The sequence below is a fragment of the Chlorocebus sabaeus genome, chromosome 13, assembly GCF_047675955.1.
Source record: "Chlorocebus sabaeus isolate Y175 chromosome 13, mChlSab1.0.hap1, whole genome shotgun sequence".
In the NCBI taxonomy this organism is placed as follows: Eukaryota; Metazoa; Chordata; class Mammalia; order Primates; family Cercopithecidae; genus Chlorocebus; species Chlorocebus sabaeus.
The window spans coordinates 56,332,718-56,358,045 of record NC_132916.1 but is presented as its reverse complement, the minus strand read 5'-3'; positions in this window follow the sequence as shown (position 1 = coordinate 56,358,045).

The following is a 25,328-nucleotide window of genomic DNA, read 5'->3' as shown; positions in this document are numbered from 1 at the left end:
CTAACAGGTCAGTTTCTCCAATCTGATGATACTGGAACATTAAAAAATAAAAGTATAAAGTGAGTAAGAGGCCGGGCGCGGTGGCTCACGCCTGTAATCCCACCACTTGGGAAGGCCGAGGTGGGTGGATCACGTGAGGTCAGAAGTTAGAGACCAGCCTGGCTAACATGGTGAAACCCCATCTCTACTAAAATACAAAAAAATTAGCTGGGCGTGGTGGCATGCACCTGTAATTCCAGCTACTCAGGAAGCTGAGGCAGGAGAATCGCTTGAATCCAGGAGGTGGAGGTTGCAGTGAGCCAAGATCACGCCATTGCACTCCAGCTTGGGCAACAAGAGTGAAACTTCATCTCAAAAAAAAAAAATAATTAATTAATTAAAAATAATAATAAAGTGATTAAGAGCCGGTACAATGCTTATGTGGAGTAGAGCTGAGATGCCTCCTATTTAAGTGTGGTCTGCAAATGAGCAGGCAGTTTGGTAAAAATGCCTGAGCCCACTCAGATTTGTGGAGCCAGAATCTTTGTTCCAAAAAACCCTCAGGTGACTTATGTGCACATTAAATTGAGGAATCAACAATATAGGTTAAATTTATTTCAAGTAAGTTTACATAAAAATCATTTACTTTTCTTCAGGTCAGAAAATTCCACGGAAATTCACATGAATAATGAGGCAAGCCTAGTCTAGAGAAGTGTTGCTATTTTCTTCAAATCTCTATTCTAATAACAACAAAAAATTCTATTATTATATCTCCTTTTCTGGATATTGTTTTTGTAAACTGGGAAAGCCAGAAAGGCAGGTGTTTCCCTTAGGTTGAAGGACATATACAAGATCTTCAAAGACAAATACCAAGCTGGAATTATTGTTCTGTAAAAATCCTTTCCTGTTTTTTTCTTTTAATAAAAAGAGAAAAAAAAATTATCCCAGTAGATATTAATCTTTTAATTTATGAAGGTTGACCTAAAAAGAACTGGAAACACGCAGTTGAGATGTTGCCATTAACAAAAGCCAAAACAGACAAATGGGATCTAATTAAACTAAAAAGCTTCTGCATGGCAAAAGAATACTATCCGAGTAAACAGGCAACCTACAGAGTGGGAGAAAAAATTTGCAATCTACCCATCTGAGAAAGGACTAATAACCAGAATTTACAAAGAACTTAAACAAATTTACAAGAAAAAAACAACCCCATCAAAAAGTGGGCAAAGGATATGAACAGACATTTCTCAAAAGAAGACATTTATGCAGCCAACAGACACATGAAAAAATGCTCATCATCACTGGCCATGAGAGAAATGCAAATCAAAACCACAATGAGATACCATCTCACATCAGTTAGAATGGTGATCATTAAAAAGTCAGGAAACTTGGCTCAAGCCTGTAATCCCAGAATTTTGGGAGGCTGAGACGGGCGGATCACGAGGTCAGGAGATCGAGACCATCCTGGCTAACACGGTGAAACCCCGTCTCTACTAAAAAATACAAAAAAAAAAAAAAAAAAAAAAAAAAAAACTAGCCGGGCGAGGTGGCAGGCGCCTGTAGTCCCAGCTGCTCGGGAGGCTGAGGCAGGAGAATGGCGTGAACCCAGGAGGCGGAGCTTGCAGTGAGCTGAGATCCAGCCACTGCACTCCAGCCTGGGCGACAGAGTGAAACTCCATGTCAAAAAAAAAAAAGAAAAAAAAAGTCAGGAAACAACAGATGCTGGAGAGGATGTGGAGAAACAGGAATGCTTTTACACTGTTGGTGGGAGTGTAAATTAGTTCAACCATTGTGGAAGACAGTGTGGCGATTCCTCAAGGATCTAGAACTAGAAATACCATTTGACCCAGCGATCCCATTACCGGATATATACCCAAATGATTATGAATCATGCTACTATAAAGACACTTGCACATGTATGCTTATTGTGGCACTATTCACAATAGCAAAGATTTGGAACCAACCCAAATGTCCATCAATGATAGACTGGATTAGGAAAATGTGGCACATATACACCGTGGAATACTATGCAGCCATGAAAAAGGATGAGTTCATGTCCTTTGCAGGGACATAGATGAAGCTGGAAATCATCATTCTCAGCAAACTGTCACAAGAACAGAAAACTAAACATCGCATGTTCTCACTCATAGGTGGGAACTGAACAATGAGAACACTTAGACACAGGGTGGGGAACATCACACACTGGGGCCTGTCGTGGGGTGGGGGACTGGGGGAGGGACAGCATTAGGAGAAATACCTAATGTAAATGATGAGTTGATGGGTGCAGCAAACCAGCATGGCACATATATACCTATGTAACAAATCTGCACGTTGTTCACATGTACCCTAGAAACTTAAAGTATAACTTTAAAAAAATGAAAATAAAAGTAAAAAGATGTTATCATTAAAGTTTACAAATAACACAAAATTAAAAGTTTGGAAAAATGCTTAGAAACTAGCTTTTTCCTTATTCCCCAGACGTAATCCATCAGCAAGCCTTGACAGTTCTTTTAATACCTGCGTAGTATACTTCTAATTGATTTCCATTTCCCCTGAAATCCCTCTTGCCCAAATCAGCTTCATCTCTCTTCTGTAACACGACTTCAGCCTTCTCACTAGTCTCCCTGCATCCCCTCATGGTAGAAAAATATTCAATCAGGAATACAAGGTAAATTCCTTCATCTGATAAAACATAGTTTTAAAAAATATGCAGTGAGCTGAGTACAGTGGCTTGCACCTGTAATCCCAGCTACTTAGGAGGCTGAAGCATGAGGGTTGCTTGAGCCAAGGAGCTCAAGGTTGCCGTGAGCTATGTCCGTGCCACTGCATTCCAGTTTGGGAGACAGAGCAAGACTATGTCTCTAAAAATAAACCAAAAGACAAAAAACAAACAAACCAAAAAACAAAACAAAACAAAAAAAAACTACAGTAAACATCATAATTCATATTTGGTGAAATAGAAAGAATCCACTCTGCCTTGAATACAAAAGACACACAAAAATATTTTTTGTTAAATTGACAAGCCAAATAAGTGGAGAAGTCACAATAGAGATGTTGTAACATAAATAGTTGATACATACAGGGTGATGACTAATTTAATAGGTGTTTCAAAAACGATTATTGCATTATTTCATCAAAAACACCACAGAATTATAATCATTCTCCCTAAGAATCAGAATGGTTCAAATTTTGTTCATTTAAATTTTGCCCAGTAAATTTTGCAAAATTTAACGCAGGGCAATAACAACTATGGAGGCTCGCAATTTGCATATTTGTGTTCTTTTCCCCTGTCTCTTGAATTTCTACTCTTAGACACATCTTACTAAGAATTTAATTCTATATTCCTAGTTGTACTGTACCACCTTTTTTTTTTTTTTTTTTTTTGCCTGTTTCCTTTTAAATTACAAGTCGATAGTGGGATTAGCCTCTGATTAAATAAGTAAAATATCAAATAAAAAATGGTTAAGATAGGACCCACCTAATAAGGTCATTCTTTTTAAAGCCTCAATTTGTCTTATTTTAAGAAAAAAATACCTAAATAATACCAAATCCTAAAAGACATTATTCTTTGCCATATGAAAATGTTATTTTCTGTTCGAGAAGAAAATAAAAGCCTCTCTCAAAATGTAGATATTTAAATAATAGACAAGAATTCCCTTTAGGCTTCACTTTGGTAGACATAGTGGAAGGAGCAGAGATTATCTGTGAACAAAGGTTACTTCCTAAAGTAATATCACAGTTGGTTATTAACGTAGGTTGTTATCCACCTATATTAAGGTCCTGAGTTATTTAAATCATAATGAACCTTTCTCTGCAACTTAAACTTTATAATCCACATGACAAATAGAAATAATGGTATTTTGCATCCTTAAATCATATTCTAAAATAGAGCAAAAATTTGTGCACATTCTGCTAACCTTTAAAATGACTTCTTTTTTTTTTCTATCAGGATGATTCTCAAAGCACAAAAACAAGCAACTAAGCTATGAGCTTCTTGGGGAAAGAAGCTGTGTTAGTCAACTGGCACATAATAGTCACATAATAGATTTGTCCAGTGAATAAATCAGCTTTAGTTTCATTTTAAAATAGAAACACTAAAACATGATTGTTGCAAGATAAAATTATCTTAGATAATTGCTACTAGAATATATTTCCAAATTGCCTGATAAAAATAAATAAAACATCCAGGCTAAGGCAAGAGGATCCCTTAAACCCAGGAGTTCAAGTCCAGCCTGGGGAACAGAGCTAGACACCCCATCTGTAAAATAATACATAAATAAATAAATAAATAAAACATCAGATGGTGGCACTAATTGTTGAAATTTTACCCTGGTTTAGTACTCTACATTTGTTACTTTATTTAATCCTTACAAAAAGCCCACCAAGTCAGATACTATTAGTACCCAAATTTTACAGTTGAGAGAGAATGGAGGCTGAGTTACATGACTTGCCTAAGTCACCCAGCTACTAAATGACAGAGTAAGAATTTGAACTCAATCTATCTTCAAGGTTTATTCTTTTTTTTTTTTTTAAGATGGAGTCTTGCTCTGTTGCCCAGTCTGGAGTACAGTGGCACAAAATCTCAGCTCACTGCAAGCTCAGCCTCCCAGGTTCATGCCATTCTCCTGCCTCAGCCTCCCGAGTAGCTGGGGCTACAGGTGCCCACCACCACGCCTGGCTAATTTTTTATATATATATATATTTTTTTTTTAGTAGAGATGGGGTTTCACCTTGTTAGCCACGATAGTCTCGATCTCCTGACCTCATGATCTGCCTGCCTCGGCCTCCCAAAGTGCTGGGATTACAGGTGTGAGCCACCGCGCCCCGCCCAAAGTTTATTCTTTTAACCAATGTGCTTTCCTATCTTCAGTGTTTTATTTGTTTTGCTTTGTTTTGCTTTTGTTTTGTTTTGTTTTGTCTTTGAGATGGAGTATCACTCTGTCGCCCAGGCTGGAGTGCAGTGGCACGAGCTCAGCTCACTGCAAGCTCGGTCTCCCAGGTTCAAGCGATTCTCTTGCCTCAGCCTCCTGAGTAGCTAGGATTACAGGCACGCACTACCACATCTGACTAATTTTTGTATTTTTAGTAGAGACAGGGTTTCACCAAGTTGGTCAGGCTGGTCTCAAACTCCAGACCTTGTGATCCGCCCAACTCAGCCTCCCAAAGAGCTGGGATTACAGACGTGAGCCACCATGCCCGGCCCCTATCTTCAGTTTTTTAAAACTACTTTTCATTTACTGTGTGTAGTCTTTGAAAACCAGTAAGAGAAAAAAGGCAGTAGACAGACTCCTGCTTCCTAAAAGGAGATCCTAGACATAATGAAAGTGCTTGTAATGGCACAGATTTGGAGCCAAGATGGTGGTTTTCAATAAAACTGAGAAAGGATGGATTGCTTTCCCACAGAAATTGTGGAAACATACATGCTATCCAACCTTAGAAATGTAAAATTGTTCATGTTTTTGATCTTAGGACCAAAGGAAAAACTACAAATTCCACTGTTTGGAACATTTAATGGAAGAGTTTTAAAGGAAATCATTATTATAATCGTGGTACCCACCAGCACTGTGAGAATCCAAGCTCTGTCAACATTTTCTTTATAAATTCACTGTTAGGACTTCCTAACTCATCAAGTATTATTCAGCTCGAGCTAAAAAATCTGAAATGTAGATCTTAAATTGTGAGTGATATTATTCCAACAATTAAGGAGGAAAATGGATATCATGTGATTCAGACACAATAGAAAAAATGTTTGGCTTGTGCAGCATTTTAACAGGTATTAGCTGTCTGTTACTTTGTTTTTCTTGCTTTGGAGAAAGTTTTTGGGGTGGGCGGGTTGACTTGGAATGGAAAGTTATACTGTCAACTAACTATAAGCAACATTTGAAAAGTTAACATGTTATATGCAGTTTGATAAACTCTTAAAAAAGAAATCTAGATGTTGTCTTCACTTTCTGGGTCTGCACAAGGGTTTGGAATCTCATAAAGAGAGATTACTTTTAAGATTTCTGGCACTTTGCTTTTAGTCTAAACCATAAAAAACTGAAAGAACAGCCATTTCTAATCCTGCCCAGTACATTCCAGCTAAATGGAAGCACGAAGACATGGAATAAAAAGAACTCTTCAGTCATTTCAGAATTTCAACAAATACTGAGTTAAATATCTTTTCCAATAAGGGTTAAAGCTTAAAGGCTCTGATTCCTCTTAATATACTTCTTTGATCTCTATATTTTATACTCCTTGATATTACTTTTTTTATCTTCCTTCTTTCAGATAACTTCCTTTGATACAAAAATCAAAGATAAAAAATAAATGTAACAAGTCATAGCTTATGAAGGCAAGTAAACTCAATGTATGTAACAACTCTATCTGGAATTATAGTTATTTCAGCACTTATCATGTTTGAAAACCATAAATGGTGTGTAGGATCACATTAGATAGCTATCACAAGAGAATAAATGAAATAGCGTAACCCATTCAGTTCACTATGGCCAATCTATATCATCACAAAATACGGGAGAGAACAAAAAGATTAAGTGCCTCACTGATGTTGGAAAATAACACAACAAATAGTCCAAGGCTACTCTACTTGCCTGGAATATAGTTAATGTTACCTTATCTGGCTTCTCTGGCTAATGCAGTCAATTAGATTTTTACCTTGATGAATCTAAGAAATAAATATAGTCTACACGAAGTTCTAAGTTTAGATTCCCTCTGTCTCCCAGGATTACTAAAAGTCAGCTGAATAATTTTTAGGATGCAATGTAATTTAAATTTATTTTTTGGTAGGTCCTGATATTCCCTACCAAAAGAGTCATCAAGCTTTTTTACCTAACCCAGAATTTCTGCTTCTGGATTTATTTTAGACAGTAAATCTCTTCATCAAACGTTCATTTAATGAGTAAAGCCTTATGATAATAGACTTGCTATGGTTTGAATGTTTGTCCCTTCTGAAACTCATGTTGAAACTTAATTCCCGGCTCTCCCGACGCGGCCGGGCCGGACCCCGGAGGAGCCAGCTGGCCGGCAGGCGAGGGGCTGGAGGCCGTTCCAACAGCGGTGGTACCGGGAGGGGTAGGTGAGGGTCGCGTGGCGGCCCTGAGCTTCTGAGTGAGCGTGGTGCTTTTGGGAACGCGGGACGGGCGACCCGTGGAGCCAGGAGCGGGGCCGAGGCGCTGAGACGCGGCGGCGCGGCTGCCGGCTGGATGGGAAGTTAATGTTTACGGCGAAGTCTACTCAACGTTTCCAAGCACTAGCATGAAACATAAGGAAACATATTTTAATACCTTTGCTGCTGTCAAGAAAAATTTGTGGGGGGGGCGGAGCAAGATGGCCGAATAGGAACAGCTCCAGTCTCCAACTCCCAGCGCGAGCGACACAGAAGACCGGCGATTTCTGCATTTTCAACTGAGGTACTGGGTTCATCTCACTGGGGAGTGCCAGACGATCGGTGCTGGTCAGCTGCTGCAGCCCGACCAGCGAGAGCTGAAGCAGGGCGAGGCATTGCCTCACCTGGAAAGCGCAAGGGGGAAGGGAATCCCTTTCCCTAGCCAGGGGAACTGAGACACACAACACCTGGAAAATCGGGTAACTCCCACCCCAATACTGCGCTTTAAGCAGACAGGCACACCAGGAGATCATATCCCACACCTGGCCGGGAGTGTCCCACACCCACGGAGCCTCCCTCATTGCTAGCACAGCAGTCTGTGATCTACCGGCAAGGCAGCAGCGAGGCTGGGGGAGGGGCGCCCGCCATTGCTGAGGCTTAAGTAGGTAAACAAAGCTGCTGGGAAGCTCGAACTGGGTGGAGCTCACAGCAGCTCAAGGAAACCTGCCTGTCTCTGTAGACTCCACCTCTGGGGACAGGGCACAGTAAATAATAACAAACGCAGCAGCTCTGCAGACGCAAACGACTCTGTCTGACAGCTTTGAAGAGAGCAGTGGATCTCCCAACACGGAGGTTGAGATCTGAGAAGGGACAGACTCCCTGCTCAAGTGGGTCCCTGACCCCTGAGTAGCCTAACTGGGAGACATCCCCCACTAGGGGCAGTCTGACACCCCACACCTCACAGGGTGGAGTACACCCCTGAGAGGAAGATTCCAAAGCAAGAATCAGACAGGTACACTCGCTGTTCAGAAATATTCTATCTTCTGCAGCCTCTGCTGCTGATACCCAGGCAAACAGGGTCTGGAGTGGACCTCAAGCAATCTCCTACAGCTACAACCTACAGCTGAGGATCCTGACTGTTAGAAGGAAAGCTATCAAACAGGAAGGACACCTACACCAAAACCCCATCAGTACATCACCATCATCAAAGACCAGAGGCAGATAAAACCACAAAGATGGGGAAAAAGCAGGGCAGAAAAGCTGGAAATTCAAAAAATAAGAGCGCATCTCCCCCGGCAAAGGAGCGCAGCTCATCGCCAGCAACGGATCAAAGCTGGACGGAGAATGACTTCGACGAGATGAGAGAAGAAGGCTTCAGTCCATCAAATTTCTCAGAGCTAAAGGAGGAATTACGTACCCAGCGCAAAGAAACTAAAAATCTTGAAAAAAAAGTGGAAGAATTGATGGCTAGAGTAATTAATGCAGAGAAGCTCACAAACGAAATGAAAGAGACGAAAACCATGGCACGAGAAATACGTGACAAATGCACAAGCTTCAGTAACCGTCTCGATCAACTGGAAGAAAGAATGTCAGCAATGGAGGATCAAATGAATGAAATGAAGCGAGAAGAGAAACCAAAAGAAAAAAGAAGAAAAAGAAATGAACAAAGCCTGCAAGAAGTATGGGATTATGTAAAAAGACCAAATCTACGTCTGATTGGGGTGCCTGAAAGTGACGGGGAAAATGGAACCAAGTTGGAAAACACTCTTCAGGATATCATCCAGGAGAACTTCCCCAACCTAGTAGGGCAGGCCAACATTCAAATCCAGGAAATACAGAGAACGCCACAAAGATACTCCTCGAGAAGAGCAACTCCAAGACACATAATTGCCAGATTCACCAAAGTTGAAATGAAGGAAAAAATCTTAAGGGCAGCCAGAGAGAAAGGTCGGGTTACCCACAAAGGGAAGCCCATCAGACTAACAGCAGATCTCTCGGCAGAAACTCTTCAAGCCAGAAGAGAGTGGGGGCCAATATTCAACATTCTTAAAGAAAAGAATTTTAAACCCAGAATTTTATATCCAGCCAAACTAAGTTTCATAAGTGAAGGAGAAATAAAATCCTTTACAGATAAGCAAATGCTTAGAGATTTTGTCACCACTAGGCCTGCCTTACAAGAGACCCTGAAGGAAGCACTAAACATGGAAAGGAACAACCGGTACCAGCCATTGCAAAAACATGCCAAAATGTAAAGACCATCAAGGCTAGGAAGAAACTGCATCAACTAACGAGCAAAATAACCAGTTAATATCATAATGGCAGGATCAAGTTCACACATAACAATCTTAACCTTAAATGTAAATGGACTAAATGCTCCAATTAAAAGACACAGACTGGCAAACTGGATAAAGAGTCAAGACCCATCAGTCTGCTGTATTCAGGAGACCCATCTCACACACAGAGACATACATAGGCTCAAAATAAAGGGATGGAGGAAGATTTACCAAGCAAATGGAGAACACAAAAAAGCGGGGGTTGCAATACTAGTCTCTGATAAAACAGACTTTAAACCATCAAAGATCAAAAGAGACAAAGAAGGCCATTACATAATGGTAAAGGGATCAATTCAACAGGAAGAGCTAACTATCCTAAATATATATGCACCCAATACAGGAGCACCCAGATTCATAAAGCAAGTCCTTAGAGACTTACAAAGAGACTTAGACTCCCATACAATAATAATGGGAGACTTCAACACTCCACTGTCAACATTAGACAGATCAACGAGACAGAAAGTTAACAAGGATATCCAGGAATTGAACTCATCTCTGCAGCAAGCAGACCTAATAGACATCTATAGAACTCTCCACCCCAAATCAACAGAATATACATTCTTCTCAGCACCACATCGTACTTACTCCAAAATTGACCACGTAATCGGAAGTAAAGCACTCCTCAGCAAATGTACAAGAACAGAAATTATAACAAACTGTCTCTCAGACCACAGTGCAATCAAATTAGAACTCAGGACTAAGAAACTCAATCAAAACCGCTCAACTACATGGAAACTGAACAACCTGCTCCTGAATGACTACTGGGTACATAACGAAATGAAGGCAGAAATAAAGATGTTCTTTGAAACCAATGAGAACAAAGATACAACATACCAGAATCTCTGGGACACATTTAAAGCAGTGTGTAGAGGGAAATTTATAGCACTAAATGCCCACAAGAGAAAGCAGGAAAGATCTAAAATTGACACTCTAACATCACAATTAAAAGAACTAGAGAAGCAAGAGCAAACACATTCGAAAGCTAGCAGAAGGCAAGAAATAACTAAGATCAGAGCAGAACTGAAGGAGATAGAGACACAAAAAACCCTCCAAAAAATCAATGAATCCAGGAGTTGGTTTTTTGAAAAGATCAACAAAATTGACAGACCACTAGCAAGACTAATAAAGAAGAAAAGAGAGAAGAATCAAATCGACGCAATTAAAAATGATAAAGGGGATATCACCACCGACCCCACAGAAATACAAACTACCATCAGAGAATACTATAAACACCTCTACGCAAATAAACTGGAAAATCTAGAAGAAATGGATAATTTCCTGGACACTTACACTCTTCCAAGACTAAACCAGGAAGAAGTTGAATCCCTGAATAGACCAATAGTAGGCTCTGAAATTGAGGCAATAATTAATAGCCTACCAACCAAAAAAAGTCCAGGACCAGATGGATTCACAGCTGAATTCTACCAGAGGTACAAGGAGGAGCTGGTACCATTCCTTCTGAAACTATTCCAATCAATAGAAAAAGAGGGAATCCTCCCTAACTCATTTTATGAGGCCAACATCATCCTGATACCAAAGCCTGGCAGAGACACAACAAAAAAAGAGAATTTTAGACCAATATCCCTGATGAACATCGATGCAAAAATCCTCAATAAAATACTGGCAAACCGGATTCAGCAGCACATCAAAAAGCTTATCCACCATGATCAAGTGGGCTTCATCCCTGGGATGCAAGGCTGGTTCAACATTCGCAAATCAATAAACATAATCCAGCATATAAACAGAACCAAAGACAAGAACCACATCATTATCTCAATAGATGCAGAAAAGGCTTTTGACAAAATTCAACAGCCCTTCATGCTAAAAACGCTCAATAAATTCGGTATTGATGGAACGTACCTCAAAATCATAAGAGCTATTTATGACAAACCCACAGCCAATATCATACTGAATGGGCAAAAACTGGAAAAATTCCCTTTGAAAACTGGCACAAGACAGGGATGCCCTCTCTCACCACTCCTATTCAACATAGTGTTGGAAGTTCTGGCTAGGGCAATCAGGCAAGAGAAAGAAATCAAGGGGATTCAGTTAGGAAAAGAAGAAGTCAAATTGTCCCTGTTTGCAGACGACATGATTGTATATTTAGAAAACCCCATTGTCTCAGCCCAAAATCTCCTTAAGCTGATCAGCAACTTCAGCAAAGTCTCAGGATACAAAATTAATGTGCAAAAATCACAAGCATTCTTATACACCAGTGACAGTCAAACAGAGAGCCAAATCAGGAATGAACTTCCATTCACAATTGCTTCAAAGAGAATAAAATACCTAGGAATCCAACTTACAAGGGATGTAAAGGACCTCTTCAAGGAGAACTACAAACCACTGCTCAGTGAAATCAAAGAGGACACAAACAAATGGAAGAACATACCATGCTCATGGATAGGAAGAATCAATATCGTGAAAATGGCCATACTGCCCAAGGTAATTTATAGATTCAATGCCATCCCCATCAAGCTACCAATGAGCTTCTTCACAGAATTGGAAAAAACTGCTTTAAAGTTCATATGGAACCAAAAAAGAGCCCGCATCTCCAAGACAATCCTAAGTCAAAAGAACAAAGCTGGAGGCATCACGCTACCTGACTTCAAACTATACTACAAGGCTACAGTAACCAAAACAGCATGGTACTGGTACCAAAACAGAGATATAGACCAATGGAACAGAACAGAGTCCTCAGAAATAATACCACACATCTACAGCCATCTGATCTTTGACAAACCTGAGAGAAACAAGAAATGGGGAAAGGATTCCCTATTTAATAAATGGTGCTGGGAAAACTGGCTAGCCATAAGTAGAAAGCTGAAACTGGATCCTTTCCTTACTCCTTATACGAAAATTAATTCAAGATGGATTAGAGACTTAAATGTTAGACCTAATACCATAAAAATCCTAGAGGAAAACCTAGGTAGTACCATTCAGGACATGGGCATGGGCAAAGACTTCATGTCTAAAACACCAAAAGCAACGGCAGCAAAAGCCAAAATTGACAAATGGGATCTCATCAAACTAAAGAGCTTCTGCACAGCAAAAGAAACTACCATCAGAGTGAGCAGGCAACCTACAGAATGGGAGAAAATTTTTGCAATCTACTCATCTGACAAAGGGCTAATATCCAGAACCTACAAAGAACTCAAACAAATTTACAAGAAAAAAACAAACAACCCCATCCAAAAGTGGGCAAAGGATATGAACAGACATTTCTCAAAAGAAGACATTCATACAGCCAACAGACACATGAAAAAATGCTCATCATCACTGGCCATCAGAGAAATGCAAATCAAAACCACAATGAGATACCATCTCACACCAGTTAGAATGGCGATCATTCAAAAGTCAGGAAACAACAGGTGCTGGAGAGGATGTGGAGAAATAGGAACACTTTTACACTGTTGGTGGGATTGTAAACTAGTTCAACCATTATGGAAAACAGTATGGCGATTCCTCAAGGATCTAGAACTAGATGTACCATATGACCCAGCCATCCCATTACTGGGTATATACCCAAAGGATTATAAATTATGCTGCTATAAGGACACATGCACACGTATGTTTATTGCAGCACTATTCACAATAGCAAAGACTTGGAATCAACCCAAATGTCCATCAGTGACAGATTGGATTAAGAAAATGTGGCACATATACACCATGGAATACTATGCAGCCATAAAAAAGGATGAGTTTGTGTCCTTTGTAGGGACATGGATGCAGCTGGAAACCATCATTCTTAGCAAACTATCACAAGAACAGAAAACCAAACATCGCATGTTCTCACTCGTAGGTGAGAACTGAACAATGAGATCACTTGGACTCGGGAAGGGGAACATCATACACCGGGGCCTATCATGGGGAGGGGGGAGGGGGGAGGGATTGCATTGGGAGTTATACCTGATGTAAATGACGAGTTGATGGGTGCAGCACACCAACATGGCACAAGTATACATATGTAGCAAACCTGCACGTTGTGCACATGTACCCTACAACTTGAAGTTTAATAATAATAAATAAATTAAAAAAAAAAAAAAAAAAAAAAGAAAAAAAAAAAAAAAAGAAACTTAATTCCCAATGTGGCAGTATTAAAGGTGGGCCCTTTAATAAGAGATTGGCAGAGCTCTCATGAAGGGAGTCATAGACTAATGGGTTAATGGGTTAGTAGACTAATGAGTTACCATGGGAGTGGGACCGTGCCTTTATTAGAAGAAGAGATATCTGAGCTAGCACACTCAGGCCCTTTGCCATGGTGCCCTGTGCCATCTCAGGATTCTGCAGCAAAAAGAACCTAACCAGATGTAGTCCCTTGACCTTAGATTTCTTAGCCTTCACAACTATAAGAAATAAATTCCTTTTCTTTTTAAATTACCCAGTTTCAGATACTCTGTAACAACCAACAGAAAATGGACTAAGACAAGACCCTTTTTAAATAAACTATGCAATAAATAAGTAAAGTCCTGAAACTATGAAAATCATGGCTCTTTCCACTATTAGGCATTCTTTCTTATGACGCACACAATGTCATGCATCTTTTTTTGGCTACAAGTTCATCCTAATATTAAGTAAAAATGGTTCAAAGGTAAACTGACTGATGTGTCAGCATAATCTAAATATGTCTGACATCGCCTTATAAGTAAGAATTGTGCTAAAATTCTGAAGTTAGAAGGTTTACTGTAAGTAAGAAGCCAAAAGTTCAGACATTCAACCAAAGTTGATCCAAACCTCTTGGGTTGGAAATATTACAAAATCGGGCTTTCCCACAAAATGCCCTGTATTTCCTGTTTTGGCTAAGCTGGAAATGCAACAGAAACAATACTTCTTATGGCATGTCATTGCTTCTACTTTTGGTCTGAAAACACCAAGCAGAGACTATGAGTGTGATGAATCAAAAGAATAAAAGTTGAGTGGAGAGATGTCCTGGGCTAAGAAAGAGAGTTAATGGGAACGAAATTTCCTAACTTGACCACCAGTTAACCATAGCTTGGGCGCCCAGTGTGCTATGAGTCACTAGCAACTGGCTCCAAAATAACACAAGAATATCTTAGGCTAGCTCATTACTGGAGTATATTGTTTAAAATATTTCCAGAAAAAAATTAAGCAGAAACGGTTACTTAATGGATAAAATGATATTCATGTAAATTCCTTTTTACAGAATAATCTGGAAATGAGATGCACAAACAACTTGCTAGGGAGTCTGACAATGCTGCTCATCACTTTTATTTAGAGATTTTAGGCAAAAATCACAGCTACCATCAACAGGGTTGATAATAATAACGCTTCATGGGAAGAGTGTGGAACTGTTAAAAACAAAACACACTGAATTCTCAAAAGTTAAGTCTCAAAAGTTTTATAGATTGTGAATATAGGGGTATATTTTGCATCTTCCAAAAGGCCACTTAATGCTTCCTCTAACTTAATTTCTTAGAGTCTTTAAACTTCTTACTTTATTAACTTAAACCACTAATGCTCAACCATTTGGTTAATATATTCATAGGGGCCAGGCGCGGCAGCTCACGCCTGTAATCCCAGCACTTTGGGAGGCCAAGGCGGGTGGATCACAAGGTCAGGAGAACGAGACTGCGGTGAAACCCCATCTCTACTAAAAATACAAAAAATTAGCCGGGCTCAGTGGCGGGCGCCTGTAGTCCCAGCTACTCAAGGAGGCTGAGGCAGGAGAATGGCGTGAACCCGGGAGGCTGAGCTTGCAGTGAGCCAAGATCATGCCACTGCACTCCAGCCTGGGGGACAGAGCAAGACTCTGTCTCAAAAAATATATATATATGTGTGTGTGTGTGTGTGTGTGTGTATGTGTGTGTATATATGTGTGTGTGTGTATATATATATATATATTCATAGAATCTGTACAAGATTGATTGTGCATACGCAAATAAGAAACCAAATTTGGGAGTTATTGTTCTTTTTTACTTGATTATTCCATAATAAATGAGGATGGACAAGTCCCTTAATGTTGCAATTTGGAAATGCCCTCTTCTGTAACCTGGAAATATTACTTGTCCCCTAATAAATAAGTCCCAAAGATAAAATACACCTCCAAAAATAAATAAATAAACAAACAAACACATGAGAAAAAGAAAAAGTGTTTAGGATTTGAGGCCAGCACAAGAGGCTTAATAGTATGATATATTGATACTAACCTATAAAGGAAATTTGCAAGTCCCTGCAAAGAAGAGTGGAAACTTAGAAAACAGTGAAATGAGACAACAGGACAGAGACACAGATCTAGGTGTCACTGGCCTTCTCATCCATCCCTTCCTGGAGGTCTGTCGGTCCCAGCAAAAGGAGCAGGCCAAGCAGCCTGGTGATCAGAGCAGGGTCTTAGGGATCAGAGGCATGGTGGTGCAGAGGTCCAGACAAGGCAAAGCAGAGGAGTGGAGGATTTGTAGCTCAGAACTAGCCCAAGGCAAGTTCTCCACCAAGATCACAGCATGAAGCCAAGCAGGCCAAAAGTCAGTAAATTCTAGAATAAGCAAAGAATGCCAGAATCAGAGAGATAACGAAGGGGCCTAGACCAAAGGTGGGAGTAATAATGACAGTTCTAGAATGTGCTTTAGGTGGGTGCAGAGAATGGAGAGCTGCCCTATGGGCTGGGGCAAAAATCTGGCTGTGGTGTGCATTGTTTGGTTTCTTTATTTTTCTGTTGCTGTTTTGGCAATCTCCATTTTGCCACACTTCCTGCCTCCCCCTTGGTTTACTTCATCCATGTGTTACCTAAGTATCCTCACGAGTTTGTATCCCAGGTCTGTATAATACTTGACATGAAAAACAGATTAATCAAATGCACATACACTATGTTTATAATTTGTTTATATGGCTGGGTTAATACTTTAGTAATTTCAGCTAATGGTTCAGAAAAAAGATAAAGTCATAATGTATTTCTTGTTCGGCAGCAGTCAGGCTTCCTTCCTGGAGCCACACTGTTGGCAGACTGAAACAGGCTTGAGCTATGCTGTGGGGCCACATTCAGTTGATGGTAGAGCCTAGAACAGCGTTATTGGACTTTAATCTCACAAACGATGCGTGTTTGTGAAACTTTGACTCCATGACAAAGACTGTATTTGATTTAGGACTTGCTTCAGTGAGGCAATCCTGAGAAAAGAAAACTCAAACTACACAGAAGCAAAATAAATACACAAAGAGTGGCTCTCTTAATTTATAAATTAAATGACAAGGAAACCTTTGTATAGTGAGCTATTTACTGGTGGCAAAGGCCATGTCTTATTCATATTTTATTTCCCAGCATCTAAGCATAGTGTCTGGCACATGGTAGGTGCTCTATAAATGTTCACTGAACTGAACTGAATTGCATTGCTTCATATCCCTACTGCTCGTCCCCTTTCATCAGGTTAACAGCTGCACTTAACCTTGGCTCAGTCTTCACTACCTCAGAAAGACCCTCCCTGACCTCCTGTATTTGATCAATTCCCACTAATATTCATAAATATTATGCATTCTCTTTCAAAGCACCCATCACAGCTATCATTTTACACTTACAACCCTGTGTCATATGAGTGTGTTTTGATCAGTGATAAAGCATATATGTGACCGTGATCTCATATTACAATGAAGATTTTATACTGTATTTTTACTGTACTTTTTTATATTTAGATACACAGATACTTATCATTGTGTTAAAATTGTCTGCAGTATTCAATACAGTAACATGCTGTACAGGTTTACCGCCTCGGAGCAAAAGGCTATACCATGTAGCTTAGGTGTGTAGTTGGCTATAGCATCTGGGTAAAAACATCATGATGTTCTCACAAAGACAAGATTGCCTAATGATTCATTTCTCGGAATGTATCTCCCTTGTTAAAGTGATGCATGGCAGTACTTACAAAGCTATTTGATATAAACAATACAAACCATAACAAATACATTCCAAGGAGGCAAGGACTGTGTCTTTTGGTTTTTGTTCATGAGGTAGATATTGTTTTTGTTGGCACTCAGTAAATTTTTGTTAAAGCAATGAAACAAGAACCCATGGTTTCCTCTCATTCTAATAATACTCACAAGGCCTCAAAGAATATGAGATAAATTATCCAGCACATATGCACATTATAGTTGGAGCTAGGAAAGCAAGATTTCGTGACGCAGACCATCAGATGGGAAGAAATTGATAAGGAAATGGAAAAACACAAATATCTTCATTATGGTCAGACATTATTCTCCATCCTGGAGTGTATCATGGAAATGTTTGTAGAGAAATGTTTATTCTGCTGGGCACAGTGGCCTGTGCTTGAAATCCCAGCACTTTGGGAGGCTGAAGTCAGAGTTTTGCTTGAGACCAGGAATATGAGACCAGCCTGGGCAACATATCAAGACTCCATCTCTACAAAAAATAAAAATAAAAAATAGGCCGAGCATAGTGGTGCATGCCTGTAGTCCTAGCCACTCAAGAGGCTGAGGCAAGAGTATCACTTGTGCTCAGGAGATCAGGGCTGCAGTGATCTATGATTGCACCACTGCACTCTAGCTGGGCAACAGAGCAAGACTCTGTCTCTAAAAAAGAGAGAAATGTGTGCTCTTTTGTAGACACTGTAGATGTTTTATTAAAACACACACACGGCCAGGTGTGGTGGCTCACACCTGTAATCCCAGCACTTTGGGAGGCTGAGACAGGTAGATCACAAGGTCAGGAGTTCAAGACCAGCCTGGCCAATACGGTGAAACCCCATCTCTACTAAAAATAGAAAAATTAGCCGGGCATGGGAGTGGGCACCTGTAGTCCAAGCTACTTGGGAGGCTGAGGCAGGAGAACCACTTGAACTGGGAGGCAGAGGTTGCAGTGAGCAGAGATCATGCCACTGCACTACAGCCTGGACGACAGAGCAAGACTCCATCTCAAAAAAAAAAAAAAAAAAACTACACACACACACACGACAATCCATTAAATTTAACCTAAAGAATGTTTTGACTAAAGGTTAAAAACTTTCAAATATCAATTTCATATGGCTCAACGTGATATTTACTCACATGTAAGTAGTCTGTCTATCACATTGCTCTCTGTACCTTGGGAGTGAAATAGAGAAATACAGTTCTGAGTCCAAAACACAATACTAAAAATGATAAGATCTGGGGAATAATGAAGTTATTTTTGGTTAAAGAAAAATAAAGAGCAGAAACTGAAACTTAATCATGTTTAATCTAATACAGGAAACTTTATAATAAGCCAATATATCCAATTATTCCAGTCAACAGCTTAGTAAGTAAAATTCCTGAATGGTTAAGGAAAAACAACATCCAAGAGATCTGTTGCTTTCATTTAATTTGACCCTTTTTATGAAGCAACCACCGTGTGTCAGGTAGCATACTGAGCACAAAGGCAGCAGCAGAGAAAGGCACAGACACAGATGTAACTTACATCAGTGAAAGGCTCCTCAGCCTGTACCTTGCATCCTTCCTGGCTCTTCTGTCTTTTCCCAATCCCTGGGGTAAACATCTGGCCTCAGGCAGGGCCACGAGGAATGCTCTCCTTCCCCTAAAAGGAAGGAATTTTTAGAGACAGTCCTATTCACCAACAGGTTTTGACAAATATTTGTAGAATAAATGAAAGAATTAATTCATTAATCATGCAATTGCTCTGAGATGGAGATTTGTGAATGAGGAGTTGAACCAAAATATCGATGGCTTGCTTTCAACAAAAGTTAGGTTTGTCCAGGTGAGCTCTGATTCCAAGCTTTCAAGTGTATTATTGATGACCCATCTGTAATCTGAAATGAAGACATTTTTATGGTTGATTTAATTCAAATTTACCCAAAATAAAAACCTTCCTGTTCTTTTTTAATCATATAATATGTTTAGCAGATTCCCCTGGCTCTTAGAAGGTGGTGGGAACTCAGTCCTGTCACTCAGTGACTTTGAGAAAATTACATAACTTCTCTGTGTCCCTTTATTTATTCAATAGTGTTGATAATCACACAGTAATTTTGCAAGGATTATATGAGGCAGTACATTCAAAGCACTTGGCACAGTACCCAGCATATAGTAAGCACCGAGCCAACGTTGGTATTATGATTAATATCATCATATTACTTGCAGCACTATTATTCCTGTTCCCATGGATTTTTATTGGACATTCAAGATTCTAGTTAGATTGAAGAGCTCTGGTGAAAGGCCCCCCGAAATACCTGATACCTTCGTTCAATCTTTCTAAGAATATTTTTTGAGCTTCTGCAAGGTATCAAGGTTGACCAGCTCCCCAATTCAAATGGGTGACTTACTGGGAGCTCAGAAGGAAGAGAGCAGAAGAATAAGTGAAGCACATATGTACAGAACAAAACTAAACTACAAAACTTGAGAAGAGTAAACCTAAATAAAAAGTCCGATGGGGTCAGGTACAGAAATAACATCAGAATCACTGGGCTATGTAAAGTCTTAGAAAATCACCTTAACCTTTAACAAGAAGACAGCCTAAGCTTGGAAAACTTTCTTACCCATAATTAGGCCTTAGTTAATCTACAATGCAAAAGAAAAATTCCCACTCTTCAATGAGCATAAATCTCATCAGAGATGACTTGTTGTGCTACTGGTTCATTATAATAAAAAATTAAGAGACAACATGGTTACATTGACAAGAATCATCATCCAAACATGACTGGAAGTCTATGCAGCAATGGAAGTTTAGCACTGGGTTAGGAATAAAAATTCAGCCTAGGGAGGAACAGTGAGAATAATTTCCAAATGTGCTGAGTAACAAAATGGAAAAGTTAAAAACAGCTCCTCATACTAAATACTTATATCCCAGGTTGCTCATGGCTGATCTTAAAGGAACTGAAGTCAGCAGTGGAGGATCCATAATGAATTATCTGAAGGCTCCCAAATTGTCTGCAGTATCATTACTTGCAGACTGTTTTTCACCAACTACCTATCTAGTTTCCAGAGACAAGGGCTCATTGTAAAATGTCAGAATTATCCTGCTAGAAATGCAAAAGACTCAGAACTAAATTCATATGCATGGACTCTAAATGTTTTATGGGTTTTATTTTTGTTTTTGTTTACATTAAACTACACATGGGGTGGAGAGATGCCCTGTGATCTATCAGGAACTGCCTGCAAAAACTACTCGCCAGCTAATAATTAGCATGCTTTCTTGGGTGCTGGAAAAAGAAGTGACATCCCTGGGAGAAAGACCATTGACTTTACTACTCTTAGCAACAGCAGTAGCTAGCATTTTCAGCAGTTTCTTGCACCAGTTTGACTATCTGCACACATAGTAAGCATTATAGGAGAGAGACTCCAAGCTTACAGAATCTGAATTTTTTATGGTGAACAGCAAGCATGCCTGCCCTTTGCTCGGAGAGAGGCAGTATCTCCATCTTCCAAGGCTGTTCACTGTACAAACATTTTTGAAATAATAGAATAAAATAACGTCAGTTAGTTCCTCTGCTCATAAGACATGTAGAAATGTGAGAAGCCTGTGGAGAATTGCCTACCAGCATGACCTTGATACTGAGCACTCAGAGCAAATATGCTTCTATTGTGCTTGGCATCATGCTGCTAGATGGTTTAAATGGCTCTGGATCTCCAAGGTCCTTTTCTGGACAAACCACTATTGCACGGTCCAGAAATATTTTTCTGAATTTCTCAAGCCATCTATAGGTATTCATTTCCTCTTTTTTAAGGTCAGCACATATTTCTGAAACTTTTGGTTTTTACCATTTTCCAGAATAATTTGGGGATTCCCATTATAAAATACTTCTGCAATGTAGAACATCTCTATTTCACTAGCATTAAAATAGTATTCCAAAATACAGTCCATAACTATTATGGGTTTGAGGTAGACATAGGCTTAGTGTAGACTATGAACACATTTCAATAATAATGCTTCCTGCATCTCCCTACCAGGTCACCCAAGTAAACATGTTAACACCCATGTGTTACCATGGTATGAATCCTAGCTTTAATGCTTACTAGTTGTTACTTGGATGATTAACTTCTTCCTCTACCTTAGTCTCCCCATTGTGAAATGGGGATAATAATAGTCACTCTTCCTATCTCACACAATTTTTGAGAAAGTCAAATGACATAACATTTATGAAAGCATTTTATAATCAAGAAAAGATCTTTAAGGTGCTTTAATACTCTAATAAGTATCTCTTGCTTGTGCCTCAGGGATGCCAAATCTAATCTTTTCATGCCCTCAGAAACTGGGTTATTATAGTATATCAGGCAGAGTTGTAGGGTAATCAGTTATTTGCAATTAGATTCACGTGTTATTGATGTCCAGGGGATATATCTTCACCATCAAGGATTTAGGGGGAAGTTGTAAGGTAAAAAGAGTAGAGGGACGGAGGGAATATAATGTTATTTCTAGGTCAGAAGCCATTTCTGGATATGTAAAATAGCCAGTGTTTTATGACACCAAACGTTGGCTTTTGGTTAAGTTTTAGTTGAAATTCAGTGAATAGGAAAGAGATAAAACATCCTTTTGTTACAGTCATCATAAATATGCATTATGCCATATTTTCATTGATTTCTTAAGGAACTAATAAGGCTACTATCAGAATATATTATTTTTTACCAGCAGTGTCAAGATGGGTCTACAACACACAAAAGTCTCAAGAGAAATAGTTTAAGGCCTATAAAAGATGCACTGAGGCTGGTGAAACAGTTCTCATGCTGCAAATTACAAAGACTGGGATAAAAAATTCTCATTTCTGCCTAACTTTCCATCAATGGAAAACCCTACAGACTTTTAATATAGTAAAATGGCAAGAAGCACAAACATCAACAGATGGAAAGCAAAAAAGACAGGAGAAGGGGAAGGGGGCCGGGATCTGTCACTGCTCCAAATAGTTTTAAAATGAAAATGAAAACCAGATTAAGAATTTAAAAAGAACTAAAACATGAGAATACTAATATATTATTTTGACACTGTACTGTTTCATTTAGGAAGAAAGCTTGATCCAGATTATGTCTACTCCTCAGAATCTTGTAGTCAATTCTCTTTTTAGAAGTTGTCCAATTTTGGCAAAGATAGTATTTAGAGGAAACATATTTTTCCATTAAAATTAAGTTTAAAAACAATATCTCTCACTTCTTTATGTTCCCTTGAAAACTTAAAGGCTTTGAATCAGCACAGGAATTAGATTTATCTAAGTATGTTTCTAATAGCACCAAATGGTCTAGAAAGAAAGTGATTCTTAGAGCTAAATATGAAGTCCATTTCCAAAGAAGAGTGAGTCCAGAAGTCAGTTTGTATACCACATGTCTTTTAAGCTCTATTCTGTTTTTACATCCAAAATTCTTAACATGGAATAATGTATATTTCTTTTCTTTTTTCTTTTTTTTTTTTAGATGGAGTCTCACTCTGTCACCCAGGCTGCAGTGCAATGGCACAGTCTTGGCTTACTGCAACCTCTGCCTCTCGGGTTCAAGCAATTCTCCTGCCTCAGCCTCCCTAGTAGCTGGGATTACAAGTGTGTGTCACCAAGCCCAGTTAATTTTTGTATTATTAGTAGAGATGGGGTTTCACCATGTTGGCCAGGCTGGTCTCGAATGACTTCAGGTCATTCACCTGCCTTGGCCTCCCAAAGTGCCAGCATTATAAGCATGAGCCACTGTGCCTGGTCTAAATAATGTATTTTTCAATTCTAGAGTATCCGTTTGATTATTTTATATAGATTCCAATTCTGTGTAGAAGTTCTCCATCTTTTCATCCATTTGTCTATCATTTCCTCTATTTTCTTGATTATGTTAATCATTGTTATTTTTAAATCCCTATTTAATAATTGCAATATCTAAATCTTCTGTGGGTTTAGTGTATTTTTTTCTCTTGGGTTTCAGTCATTTCTTCCTGTTTTATAGCATGCCTTGCAATTTTTTATTGAATGCTGAATATTATGGATGGAAAAATTGTGAGGCTCTGAATATCTTCCTTCAAAGAGGATTAAATTTTTTTCTGGAAGTCAGAAAACAATTACTGGTGGATCACCTTGATCCTGTCTAAGCCTGATTTAAAGCTCTTTTAGGGCTTGTCTATTTCAGTTTTCCTACTAGAGTATGGTTCCTACTCCTAGGGCTTGGCAGACAGGGTCTCCACTGAAAGCCTGAGGTTGTTTATCAATGCCCCCACTACCTTGGAAGCACTTGAATTTCTATGTCTCCCCCAGCACCATGAGGCTGCAAAATATCTCAGATAAGCTATTTGGCTGTCCAAATATTCTTTTATTCTGGGTTTTTGGGGGTCTTGCTCATTTATATGCAGATATTTGGGCTACTTTTCTGTGGTTTCCACATCTCTAGAATTTTGCTCTTCTAGTCCTAGCCACATTTGTTGTCCAAAATTCTGACTTCTTCCTCCTTAGTCCATTGTAACTTAAGGGAAACTTTCACAATATCTGGAGCCCTTGATATCCTGCAAATGAAGGAGGAGGATGTCCTCAAGTTTCTTGGAGCAGTAACCCAATTAGGTGGCACCAACCTTGACTTCCAATAACAGAATACCATCTTTTTCCTATACTTCATCCACCTGTGCTGTGATTTAGAAAATGCCCTCACAGAGGCAGCCAGAGAAAACACAGACTCAGCTTTTGTGCTTCTCTTCTCTCAAAGATCATAATTATGCCCTAATTATGTTGGTTGTTCTCCAGTGCCTTCAATTTATTGTCTTACATGTTCTTTACTGCTTTTATAATTGTTTGCTGCAGAGGAGTTTGTCCAAGTGACCCCATCGTGGAAACTGAAGTCTTCGATATAAACTTCATTACATAGAATGCTTAGAGACTGAGGAGCTTTCATGTAGAAGCAAGCATAAATATATGTATCATGATACAGGCATCAAAAGAGAATCAGGTACCCTTGATACAAATTATCAAGTTAAATACCTCTTCCTAGTAGAAATGGGGAAGAGCAAAAAAATCTGGATTGTTAAGGGCTCTAAATGATAGATTCTTTACTAGGAAGGGTATAGGATGCAATCAGTAAGGCAGATGTAGCAGAGTATATTTATTCAATAACTTGCCCTTCCGCTGTCTGTCTGTGAGTCTTTGAGAAAGGTACCCATTACCTATGGAGTCAGCTTCCTCACCTGTACAAGGAAAGATGTGTTCCTTTCACTCTGTAGAGACTTGAGTCCTGCAGAAGTGGTGAGCCCAGCTCTAGTCCCCTCCCTTGCAACAACTAGAGCTCATGTGGGTTTCTGTACAGGATTGTATCTGTGCAATAGGTCATGTGTAGAAACTTGGAAAGCATAAGACTACATGATCCCAAAGATTTTTTTCCAACTCTACAAGTCTCTACTTCTATGTATGTGTTTAATTAGGTAAGAAAAAAAGAAACTGTCAACTTTGATAACCAGAACCAAAAACAAATCATTTTAATGGTGCTTAGCTTTTGCAGATTTCCTACACAAATTCCCAAGACCCTCATAACTTTTAACTCATATACTTAGTGAATATTTAATCCATGGTTTAAATTCATTTACCGAGAATTTATCACAATAATTATTTTCTAAGAACTAATGCCACATTTTAAAAGACTTCATAGTCTATTTAATAAATAAGTTTTAACATAAAGCCTATGTTTCATAGCAAGATCATTTAACTTAGTAACTAAGCTGCTAACGAACCTGGCTTATGAGGTTTCTACTAAGTGAAAATATTATTCTTCTGTTTCTCATTAAATGGCCCTTACCATGAGCTAATAACATTTACAAGATAGATCATTAGAGCACTGAGATGTTCTTCTCCATTGATTCCCAAATTTTTTAGTATTTTAATTTGGTATAGTAAACATCGAATCTCCCTTGATAATATTAACTATTAAATATAATAATATCTAACATCTGGGGGGCACTACTATACTCATCGACAATATTTTAACACTTAAAACTACACTTCACTGAATTCTCAAGACATCCCCCAAAAGTAGGTTCTCCTACA